At 45.2% G+C, this 12,338-nt stretch overlaps 1 protein-coding gene across 1 annotated transcript in view; it reads left to right on the forward strand.

Annotated features, from left to right (window-relative positions):
• Positions 1-635: 635 nt before the first annotated feature.
• LOC135368971 (uncharacterized) overlaps positions 636-12,338 on the forward strand; it is an 89,660-nt gene continuing 77,957 nt past the window's right edge. The window contains exon 1 of the mRNA XM_064602552.1: positions 636-789. The gene's annotated coding sequence lies outside the window, so the exon portion shown is untranslated. The remainder of the gene's footprint in view (positions 790-12,338) is intronic.

Here is a 12,338-nt window from a genome sequence, read left to right on the forward strand (position 1 = left end):
GATGCTAAGTGTTTTGTCATGTAGTCACTGTACTCTAAAAACAGAACTTCACCGCATAGCACGCTGTGCTCCAACCACTGCCAAGAATGATAGGGCAGATTCACCATCGTCAGAGAAATTACTCCGAACTGGCCCTGGCAACGCGTGATTTTATAACGCATTACACACGCGCTGTGTCTTTCGCTTTCCTTTTTTTCTTCTCCTGCACACAAGCACACACACACACACATACATTGAATGATGGTGAGGTGGTAAATATCACCGGTGTGCTTTTTGCGGAAAGGACCTTCCTACGAGACCCCGGGAGGAGAAAAACCAAAGGTCGCTCTATTTCCTCCTCCTCCTGCTTCCGCGCCGCTCGCTCCCGCTTGACAAAACCACGGAGCGCGTCGCTAAAGCGCACCGTGCAGCAACTTTACACTGGTGGCGGCTTGCCTTTGCAACGAAATAAATAATCCGACAAAAAGACATCTTCCTTCTTCTTGTTTGCTTTTTTTTCCCCGTCCCGAAATAGCGGTTTGTTGAAAGCGGGAAAGGAGCGTTTAAAATAGGAACCCCGGGTTGGAACTCCCTTAGATTCTCCACCGCCAAGGGGTTCCGCCAAGAGAAGAAGCGCCAGTTGAAAGGCAGCTCGCTGCCTCATCCAAAGCGCGCGCGCGCGCGTGTGTGTGTGTGTGGGCCGCCGCGAGTGACATGTGCTTTTTAATTTCCTGATTCAGCAAGCGGGCGATTCACCCGTTCGAAGTGGGATGATGTGCGACGGATACTGCTCAAGGATACGTTGTTTCGGTAAGTGTCTTCTCTTCTTACTATACTTCTAACGAGGAGGCAAAACACGAACGCGAGACAAAAAAAAAAAGAAAAAAAAAGAAAGAAACAAAAGAAAAGCGCAGAAAGACAGGAGAGACACGAAGCACGCGTGTCTTGGTGTCTCTCTGTGTTCGTTTGTTGTGTTCGTAATTTTAGTCTCACACTCTTAGAAATGAACTTCACCACATAGCACGCTCCTAGCCAACCATCACCCCGAATGACAACGTTCTCGCCTTAGATTTGTTGAAAACGGGAGGAGGAGCCTATTTTGTGCCGTGCATAATTGACACAAAATAGGCTCCTCCTCCCGTTTTCAGTAAATCAGGGGCCAGAACGTTGTCTTTCGGGATGATGGTTGGCTAGGAGCGTGCTATGTGGTGAAGTTCATTTCTAAGAGTGCACACGCTTAAAAATGAACTTCACCGCATAGCACGCTCCTAGCCAACCATCATCTCGAATGATATCGTTATCTGCCTTGATTGGTTGAAAACGGGAGGCGTACGCCTTTTTTGTGACACTTATGCTGTTCATAATTGTCACAAAAAAGGCGTACGCCTCCCATTTTCAACAAACCAGGGGAAAGAACGATATCATTTGAGATTATGGTTGGCTAGGAGCGTGCTATGCGGTGAAGTTCATTTTTAAGAGTGCAGTTAGAAGTACGCCTTATCAAGAAGCCCGAAGATCAATTTTAATTCGTTCTTTCCATACTTGCCGATGACTACGAGCAGAGTAAAAGTGATTATTTTCCCGTTCTGGGGTTGGGAGAATTGACCGGGATCGCGGGATGCAGTTTATGATCTCCGATCACTTCAGAGGTCTTCTTCTTTTTAAGTGATGAGATGAGAGGTCAGCCAATACTTGGCTTGCCACTCTTATAAAAATAAAAATAAAATCACCCGGACGAGGTCGTTCGAGCGCCGGTTCCGCGTATACTTCGTGACTAGACGAGGGTAACATTTTGCAGATGCCACGCACTGATGATGATTATGGTAGAAGGAAAAATATGGAGATGTGAGCCCGCTCACCACGGGACAAGCTACTCCAGATCTAGTTGAGGAAAAGAAAAAAACACTGATGAGTTGCAGTGATGATGACTGGATCTAGAGTACTCGCTACTATATCGGAGACAGATACTCTTACGTGCGCAAAATTGTCGCTATATGCATTTACCGATCAATGGACGTGTACAAGCAGTCTCGCGGTACACCTCACATTCACCGGGACATCGTTGTAGTCAGAACACGCTATATGGAAACAACCTTTGCTCGTTATGTAAGTTTTCGCCGTATATAGACGTACAGAATACGGTCTCAATCGTTCTTTTTTTTTTTTTCGAACAATGACAGAAACGTTTTCGTCGAGTTATACGTACCTAGCTCGAAAAAAAAGCGTCCTGCGAGTGCGACAGACAGTGCATGTATACGCGTCAGGGGAACGGGGTATTGTTCCGTAGCCCCTCAGCGGGGCACTTTGCGCGAGCACTTTAAAAGGACGTCAGAATCGAGACAGATTCGTGTCGAACGTCACCAACTCCTCATGCAGAACGTCATGCTCGTTGTGGAGGTCCAACGCGGACTACGTCGAGGTAAACAACGAGGATTAGCCGAGGCAGGCTACAAACAAAGACGACACACACGTGCAACCCTCCTGAGTTGTTTGATTTCAACGTCGCGGTTTCCTGGCGGTTGCGTGCCATTTCATCGAAAGCCGTTTCATCGAACGCCATTTCGTCGAAAAATGGACGTTTCATGGAATCGGTGGCCGCCACTTTTTCTTGCGGCAACGTGTGAAATACGTAAAAGGCTCTCCTGACCTAACCTTGATGAGTCTCCACAACGTGTGAAGCACGTAAAAGGCACTTCTGACCTAATCTTGGTCAGGCGTCGATGAAACAGCGTTCGACGAAAAGGCGTTCGACGAAACGGTGTTCGATGAAACGGCGTTCGATGAAATGGCGTCGATGAAATGGCGTCGATGAAACGGCGTCGATGAAACGGTGTCAATGAAACTGCGTTCGATGAAATGGCGCTCGATAAAACGGCGTCGATGAAACTGCGTTCGACGAAACGGCGTTCGATGAAATTTTCGGACACCTTTTCGGGCAGGTCTACAGAGAGGCAAAGTGAGAGAGTGAAGGAGAAAGGGAAAACTTCACCGTTTGTTTGGTACCGCTGACCAAAAGTGTTGTATATGAATGCGTTCTATCCGCACGTGCACATACTTTTGTGCGCCAAAGACGTTCACACACGTCAAATAAATCCGCAACGAAATAAACGAGCGTTGTAATTACTACTTCATACATGACATCAGTTGTATAGTTCGTTGCCGCCGACGAATGCGCGTTGTACCTTTAATCGAATCTGAAATTTTCTGAAATGAGCCAGCCTGCTGACGTGTCCACACGCCACAAAGTCTCGCCTCAGACTGAAAGAAAGCGCGCACTGAGTCAGCTCTCCGTAGACGTGCACCCCATGATCTGTGACGTCATCGAACATCTGGTCAACCAGAGAACAGCGCATACTTATGCAAACAGCACATAAAAATTTCGAGCGTCAACACTGACGCATTAAAGCACTACACACAAAGTAAACCCTTTTTTTTCTCTCTCTCTCTTGCGATCCGACCACAGTCCCGAAAGATTCCGAATGCATCCGGATGAGTGCATTCACTGAAGCACACCTAAGGGGTGCAACAAACGATTTTTTGAAAGAACATCCATTATTTCACACGACCGTCAGGAGCAACTACCTGTGGAACGTGTATGAATCGGATGCGACAAGTTGATAAGTAAAATTTAAAAAAATATGGAGAAATTGAATTCGGTACCCTATCAATCCTGCAACTCAAGAAATAAATAAACAAATAAATATAATTAAAAAAGAGAGAGAGAGAGAAAGAACAGAAACTCGTGTCCTAACATACGCTACCCACCAAAACGTAGTCGGAGGCGACATTTTTTAAAGGACTCCATCTTTTGAGCAAATCATTATGGCACGCGTGACCTTTCTGTGACCTCTACTGTCAATGAAGGGTGTGTCCCGTAGTCGTAGTTTGGATTTCAAAGTGCAAAAGAAAGTCTCTCGAATGCAGCAGGATGTCGTTTGTCGCTGTTCACGCAGGCACGCCCGAAAACCTTTACATTGAGCAAGGCTGCGGTTACCCTTACGGTACCAGAAAGTATTAAATAAAACGTAACGTACGAAAAGATGGTAATATCAGGGTGTTAGGATGGCACGCAAACAAGTAGTTCGTCTGTTTGTGGTTCATGCGAAACAAATCTGATTTTCTTTAAAGCCCGATCTTCTTGCAATTCTGACTGCGCTTATTTTTTAAGTTCGGCATGGTTGATTTTGATTTATTCGCTCGTTTTATTCGGGTTTAGTACAAGTTTTGTTCACTCGTGCTCAGACATTATTTTCAAAATTTAAATCGACATACCTTCGTCAGTTCTACTCGTGCATAGGACTCTCTTAACCACACCACACCGCACCACACCACACCACATGGTGGGATTCATCTTCGCCAGCGAGAAGGCTAGGCTGGCATTCTACGACTTGCTGAACGTGTGCTGTGTGTGCCCCTCAGCGATTCCGACATTCTACGCTCACTTGGTTGAAACTGTTGAATTACCGTGTTGAGCTCCATCACTTTAACTCGTTCATCTGTTTGTATTTTCGGCGTGTAAGCGTCCTGGGGTAGCCAGTTCGGATTCGTCGTGACTGACATCTCCTTTTTTTTTTTTTTTTTTCTTGATCACATCTCCATCACCAAGGCAAGGTCACGTGCACTGGGAGAGGGCACCACCTCTTGAGAAATGCTTCGCTTTCTCTCATTTCTCTCTCCCCAAACGTTTCTTTTAGCCTCTCACATTAGAGTAAAAAATTAAGATACAAGGATTAAACACCTCAAAAGGTTTTACTGACAAGCATCACTTCTCCTTCATTTATTGTTGTTGTTGTTGACCAGCTTTCGAGCAGATTTGACTCCACTGGACTGTGTGCTTTTTATTTTTATTGCATTTCTTCTTCTCTCGTTAGGATTTCCATATATTCGTGCGCCTCCAATTGTCATTTCGGGAAAATGGTGTGACGTGACACCTCTCGTATATGCTATTGCATCCTGCCTGCCTGCAACATTTTCTTTCTTACGTGTCCAACTGGAGGTAAACAAAACCGCCGCGTCGTGTGGGAGTCACAGACGGGCGCCAAAAATACCCTTCCTGCAGGACACCCACCTCCTCGTTGCGTACATAAACGTGTGACAGGAAAGCCAACAGCTGTTGGGACGTCACGAAACGCACGCGTTCGAACGCGTCACACGGGGCCACGTTTGCACACGTGTATTTTGGTGACGAAGGCTAAGGAAAAAAAAGCGTGGATCCTGCGGGTTGTGTATCATTTAGACCAAGTTCTCAATCCTACAGACTAAAACCAGACTGAGGGGTCCAGTCTGAGTGGGGGGGGGACAGATGTGGCGATCCGTGGACGACGACGAAGTGTCAGGACTCATGTAGGGGAATACCATATCCTCTACAGTCTGAATGAGCAGGTGGTCGAAATGATACCGGACGGGACTCGCCGGACTTATATTTGCTCCAAGCCTAAAATCGTGTATACGTGTGATTCGTCGTATGAGATCACTGTTGATAGTTACTTAAATGAGGTAAAGACAATGAAACGAAACTCGAAACGAATTTCTACCACGGTACCACAGTTCCACAACTGACCACATACTATCAGTTTCTTTTTTTTTTTTTCTTCTTTCTTTATCCAGCCTGTCCAACATAATCACAGGTTCTACCATGGGAAAGTGTTCCGAGTCTGTACGAAGAAGACTTACGAAGAATGTATCAGTGAAAGGTAGGGAAATAATTCCACGTAATAAACCGATGATGGTGTGGCTAGAGTCACTATTTAGTGACTCGAGGTGTGGCCGATTCACCACCACTGTAATGGTACACTACCCCATTCTTCGACGCAGAATTGGTTCACCTCAATTTAATTCTGGGCAGGCTTTGTTACAGACTCAGAAAAAGCAACAACAGAGGTGAAAGTCAGCGAATTATGCGTGCAAACGTATGCAGATTTCGTCCTTTCGATAACCGTGAAACGGGTTATCAACGTCGATAAGGAGAGCGGATTAGAAAAAGACTGTTCAAACAAACACGCACGCATTATTTGCATGCGTAGCGACTGTGAAGCTTATCGGGGAACGCAAGTATCGCCTTGAAAAATTGAAATCGGCACGCTGATGAAAACCTTTTCTCTCGTCTACACTGACTGCTCTGTGGTGGTGGTCATCCTTTTGGGACCAGTGTTGTGTTCAATATCTTGCGAACGGAAGCAAAAGTGAAAATAAAAATTTCTCCAACTTGGGGGAAATGCTGATCCTACACTGTAACCGTTTTCACACCTTTAAAGGAGCAATAATACGCATGGCGCACGCCTTTTTCGGTGTAATTTTGGTAACATCCTAATAGAGTACGGTTTAGCACTAATTTTTCTTTACTCGCATGTCTCCTGTCCTCCAAAAATTCAGTCTTTCAAAGTCTCAACATTGTTGGACAGTATAGTACACACGTGCACGTGCACGTGCTCGATTATCGGTAGCGATGCATATATGCATTAGCACGTATCTACGGTATCTAAGACATAATGAAAGCAACATTTGCACTGACACCTGATCTTTTGTAATGCTTTCTGGGTTTTGTAAAGTATCATCACATAAATAGGTACAATGTTAGGCAACCACACTCTTAAAACAGAACTTCACCGCATAGCATGCTCCTAGCCAACCATCATCTCGAATGACATCGTTCTCTTACCTGATTTGCTGAAAACGGGAGGCGTACGCCATTTTTGTGACAATTATGCGCTGCATAAGTGTCACAAAAAAGGCGTACGCCTCCCGTTTTCAACAAATCAGGGCAGATAACGATATCATTCGAGATGATGATTGGCTAGAAGCGTGCTATGCGGTGAAGTTCTGTTTTAAGAGTGCAGGCTTGATGTGCATGGCGCACCTTTAAAGGTGTGAAAAAGTTTACAGTGTACATCAATACAACTGATTTAAACGAAGCAAAATACGATTAATACGGGAGTTACCGAATGATTTATCTTGTTTACATTAGAGTGCGTTCGCAGATCGTCGATAACGTGAGTTCCGCAGTACCGTATCGCTCGCCCCTGATCGACAGATATAGATTCTGAGTCATGCAGGACGCTGTCATTGGTTCCGGTGTGTACGATAACTTCACGGTGATGTTATCGACTGTGTCTTATCGTTTACCTTATTTGTTAGGGATCTTTATGAAAACCTTGAAGTTTCACGGTAACGTTTCCGAACACATGATAAGCCAATCGGCAGATTCCTTTGGAGAGGGTGACATCGCGTTGGTGATATCTGATAGATCTCTACCCGAGAAACGCCATCATGGATGTGCGCGGCTCCAGAAACATCTTTAGAAGGCGGTAAAGCGCGACTGTCAGAACCTGACGAATAGGCTGAGTATATAGCCATGAAGAAGACCGAGAGGCACGGACACAGAAGTGGGGGGGGGGGACGACACACGTAGGTTCTCCCCCCCCCCCCCACACACACACACATACCTTCGGTGTCCGTGTCTCTCGGTCTTCTTCATGGATCTATACCAGCTAGCCTGCACCCTTTCCCTTGTTCCTTTAGACTGTGTATGTCTGTGCTTGTACAAATATAGCGACGGTAAACGCGCACGTAATGTAATATCGAGTATAACGGCTGCAACAAGCAAACTACAAACGTGCGTCACGTGTGAAAGCAGCGATTTTTAGCTGCAGCTGAAAAAAAAAAGCGTTAAATTAAAAGTGTCAAAAATTCGTTTTTGTTGTTGTGGTTTTCATATTCTTCCATACATTCATATGCAGGAGGGGTACGCAGTATTACCGTCGCTGTGCCAATACCTGGCATTGTATAGGGAATAGTCAGCCCTTCACAACAGGTCATCAGCCACCCACACTGCTTCAGAAGCGACTGGGAAACCAACTTTAAACACGCAGCGATCACAAAGCATGCACCTTGCCTATAGGAACCTGTGAGGCGCATGACGCGGAAGTGAGGACACTGACGTCATTTCTGCATGAAATTACCGGTGACCTATTCCATTAAAGTGGCTGATAGTGATATCACGTTCCTGCGCTCAGGTCCGACGCTCTATGGGTTTCGTTGCGCGTTTCCGACAGCGTTTCGGACGGAACGCGGGCTCGCAAACACTACACGCGCCAGCTTGCCAAAAACTATAAATAGTGCGTGATTTGCGCGTAATTGTGTCGATACCATTTCACGTCGCAAAACAAACAAGATACGACGTCATGGAAATCGTGAGTCGGAAGAAAACTCTCGTCAAGGGCACAAAGGAAAGAGAGAAAACCGGGGCGGATTGAGCTCTCTATCTCTCTCTTTTGCACTCGCTTTTTTTTTCTTTTTTGTCATGGGCACAAAAACTATAAAAAGTTTCAAAAACGTGCTCAAGGTTGTTCGATGGTCAACGTTCGATATATAGGAAGCACTCATAGATATCAAGCACGGCCTATTTTTCGAACTTTTTTCGTGTATAAAACGCGTGTTGTACATCGAAAATTACGGTACATATTATTTTGTAGCAGCTGCTTCTTTTTTTTTTTTTTTAATTCCGCTTTGCCAACATTCCATTCGTATAAGTTGTAGAAGTGTCGATATGTTGCCGGTTATTGAATTGTTTGTTCTCGTCGTACAATACGAAAGACAAACTGGGGAAGGGAGAAAAAAGAAAAACTGCCTTAGACATTCAAGGTTCAAGTTGTCATTCGGTGCAATAGTCCTCTCAGTGTACATGATAGCCTACGAGACTTCTAGTATGTCAGCAACTTGGTGAAATGGTACAAGTTGCTCAGGCACGTACTGAAATTTCGTTGGGCACGTCTCTTAGCTCTTTTTTCTCTCTCTCTCTTAATATATTTTGTGCGTTCTGTCGCTCCAGCAACAAACATATATGCCAGGAAGGTTTCCACAGAAAACGCCGCAAGAGTCGGACGATGCCGCCTTCTTGTTTGCAAGTGGAGAGAAGCACACAGAGTAAGGGTGAGGCGACAGGTGCCGGAAATGAAAGAAGGGATCACTTCCGCCTTCCGTTCTGTCTTCTGCTTCGGTTGAAAAACGGCCACGAAATGACAGACGAAATGGGGGGGAAGGGAATTCGCAACCCCCTTTTCACCCTCTCCATTCAATGTCAGTCCAGGGTTCCTCGCATGTGCGTCTCATTATTTGAGTTTACAATTTGTGATTTTGGTATTGTGGATCGTGAGATGCGGGATTTTGAACGCTGGGGTATCGTGGCATAACTTAACTATTGGGTACATCCACTTGAAAGTAATTGCTTGCAACTTGTAAGGACAAATACTATATTAGATCATTATATACCGAGTCTTTTCAATACACAAACAACCCATCAGGAGTCCTACAGCATACAATCTTAAAAATGAACTTCGCTACATAGCACGCTCCTAGCCAACCATCGTCCCGAATGACATCGTGCTGTGTCTGTCCCCTGATTTGTTTAAAACGGGAGGCGTACGCCTTTTGTGTGACACTTATGTTGTTCATAATGGTCATAAAAAACGCATACGCCTCCCGTTTTCAACAAATCAGGGCAGATAACGACATCATTCGAGATGATGGTTGGCTAGGAGCGTGCTATGAGGTGAAGTTCATTTTTTTAAGCGTGTAGATATCCGAACGATGTATGTCCGAAGCCGAGTATACTTCAAAAGTGCATGGACACAGGACTTGGCCACGAGTCCGTTGTTTTTCTTTCTGAGTACGAGGTAGGTTGAACCAGGTAAATCAGAATGTTCTTCCAACCCAGAAGTTATCCCCGAGTTATCGTGACGTCGCACACAAAACTGAAACTTGCTGAAGTCATTTCGATTACACTTTCTGTCTCCAACGCAACAAGATCGCCGGTACGCCATTTGTAGATGTCAACACTTTTGCATAATGATACATTATTCACATATGAAGGAGATATAACGTGACGCCGTTATGGCATCCAGAAAGTCATCAGCGTCACGTGGACGTTACGTCGTGTGGTGAAGTGACATCCAGGATATATTTCAATCAACTTAACAAATCAGCTTTAAACTTTGCGGGAATGTGTCGAAGGGTCTGCTCTACAATACTCAAAACGGTGTATAAGAAGGGCACATCTACAGGGGGCCTCTTAATAGCGCTCCGGGGCGTGCATAAAAAAAGAGCATGTACTTCCTCAATAACGGATATCATCAGTCAATCTCCGGGAAGTCCCTTTTGCGTCTTAAACGCGTTCCCCCAATAGAACCGACGCATATAGTTGTGGTTCCGACCAGAACGAAATGTCAACCTGTGGCAATCGGATTCCAGAGAAACGTTGGTTTTCCACGACACAATGGCGAATTAGCCGCATTGCAACGCTTTCCGATGAAAGAGTGCGATGGGAAATTATGTATCGGACTTACCTGGGAATATATTCGATCGTTCTTGTCCGCATGGGGCGACAGCTTTGCAGCAAATTCATCACGATAATACCTGCGGAAGAAGAAGATAAATGTTGAAGTTGTTCGAGATTTTGCGCCACGATACAACTGTATGGTCGTGAACGACCATTTTATTTTTTCTTGATATCATATCAAATCAAATAAACGACCACAGACTCTTAAAACAGAACTTCGCCGCATAGCACGACACAGCCAACCGTCATCTCTCTCCTGATATGTTAAAAAGGGGAGGAGTACGCCGTTTTGTGACAATTAACATTTCTGCATAATTGTCACAAAACGGCGTACACTCTAAAAACGGAACTTCACCGCATAGCACGCTGTGCCACAAATGATAGGGTTATCGATCGCTTCTGATTCGAAGGAAGGGGGGGGGGGGCGTGCGCCTGTTTGTGGGAATCTTTTTCCAAATTGTCACGAAAAAGGCGTACGCCCCCCTCTCTCATCGAATCAGATCCCTATCATGCTGGTGCAATGGTTGGCGCACTGCTATGCGGTGAAGTTCTATCAAAGCACCAAACCGCGGAAGCGGTGAAAACGGCACGTATGTTTAATAAAAATTTACCGAAGTGTCATAGCGACAACATATTTTCCCGGTGCCAACAACAGGTAATACGAAACACGCTGCATCCTTGGACGCCGTGTCAAATGCGGCAGCCTCATAGAGCCGTCACGTGACAATAATACGTGGACACATGGTGTCACGTGGTGATTTGCCCAATAAAGTCATGGACGGACCTACATGATTTGCTTGTCCTGTAAAGCTATGGGTTTTTATTTTTTTTTAATCCTCTCACATTAAATCCCTCCCGTGAGTGCCCCAAGAAATTAGGATAGTTATATCGCGTCCGCAGCCATATTTCTAGGTTGGCACACTTCCACACGCAATCAGCCTCTTCCAGAGAATGTCGAGCATCGAAACAAAGCGCCAGTTTTGTTCCGAGACTTCCAGGCGAGAGATAGGAAATACCGTGTAATATAGGCACGTATATTACCACACCTGTCTGTGCTCGTCTGCGGAAGCTGCGCTTCCCTGTAAAGACTGCTATCGGGGATCAGTCAGGAATCCGAACGTCAATTATTGCTGCACAATTTTCTCCGAAATGTCTCCATCCTATCTACGATGGCTGCCTGTCAGTTTCGAAAGTGTACATGCCAGCTTGTTGGCCAATGCTCCCTGCTTTATAGGTGATGTATGTATAGGTATATATCCATGTATGTGTGTGTTTGTGTGTGTATGTGTATGTATGTGTGTGTGGATGTATGTTTGTGTATGTATGTATGTATGTTTGTGTGTGTATGTATGTATGCATGTGTGTGTGTATGTATGTACGTATGTGTTTGTGTGTATGTGTGTACGTATGTGTGAGTGTGTGTGTATGTGTGTGTGCGCGCGCGTGTTTTCGCTACGCAAATGAGCTGAAACCATAACCACGCAGTTTTCGAGCGCAGAAACGAAACGCCCTACGCGTTACCTGGTGGTGGTGACGTAACTGCTGACGTAACTAGTCGGCCACGCTTAGGTGGGCAACGTCACGACTATCGCAAACAGATTAGCGCCTCCTCCAATCAGCTCCATCGCTCCAAAGCACGTGACCCTGTCACGTGCAATGCCTGTCTCTCATCTCTTTCCGCGCTCAAGTATAGTGCGTAGTTCCGGGTTAGGCTCATTTTGCATAGCGAAATTTGGCAATTTATATCTCAAGGTACGTTCGCTTCTATCAGGATGTTGAAAAAGGACGATGGATTTGAATAATGACTGGCTCAAAACTCAAATTCTGCTATCTCGCATTTCACAGAAATATCTAATTAGTAAGTTAATTAATGAATCTTAGCTAATTAGTCGTGCATACACTGTCCTACAGGATGTCCGCCTGCAAAGATGGCGTCACCGCTGCTCTCGCGGCTCTTTTTCTTAAGAAAATCTGTAATAAATAAAATAAATTAAATAACTGCGAAAACAGGTTACAGAAGCTTTCG

This window comes from Ornithodoros turicata, chromosome 9 (assembly GCF_037126465.1).
Source record: "Ornithodoros turicata isolate Travis chromosome 9, ASM3712646v1, whole genome shotgun sequence".
Taxonomy (NCBI): Eukaryota; Metazoa; Arthropoda; class Arachnida; order Ixodida; family Argasidae; genus Ornithodoros; species Ornithodoros turicata.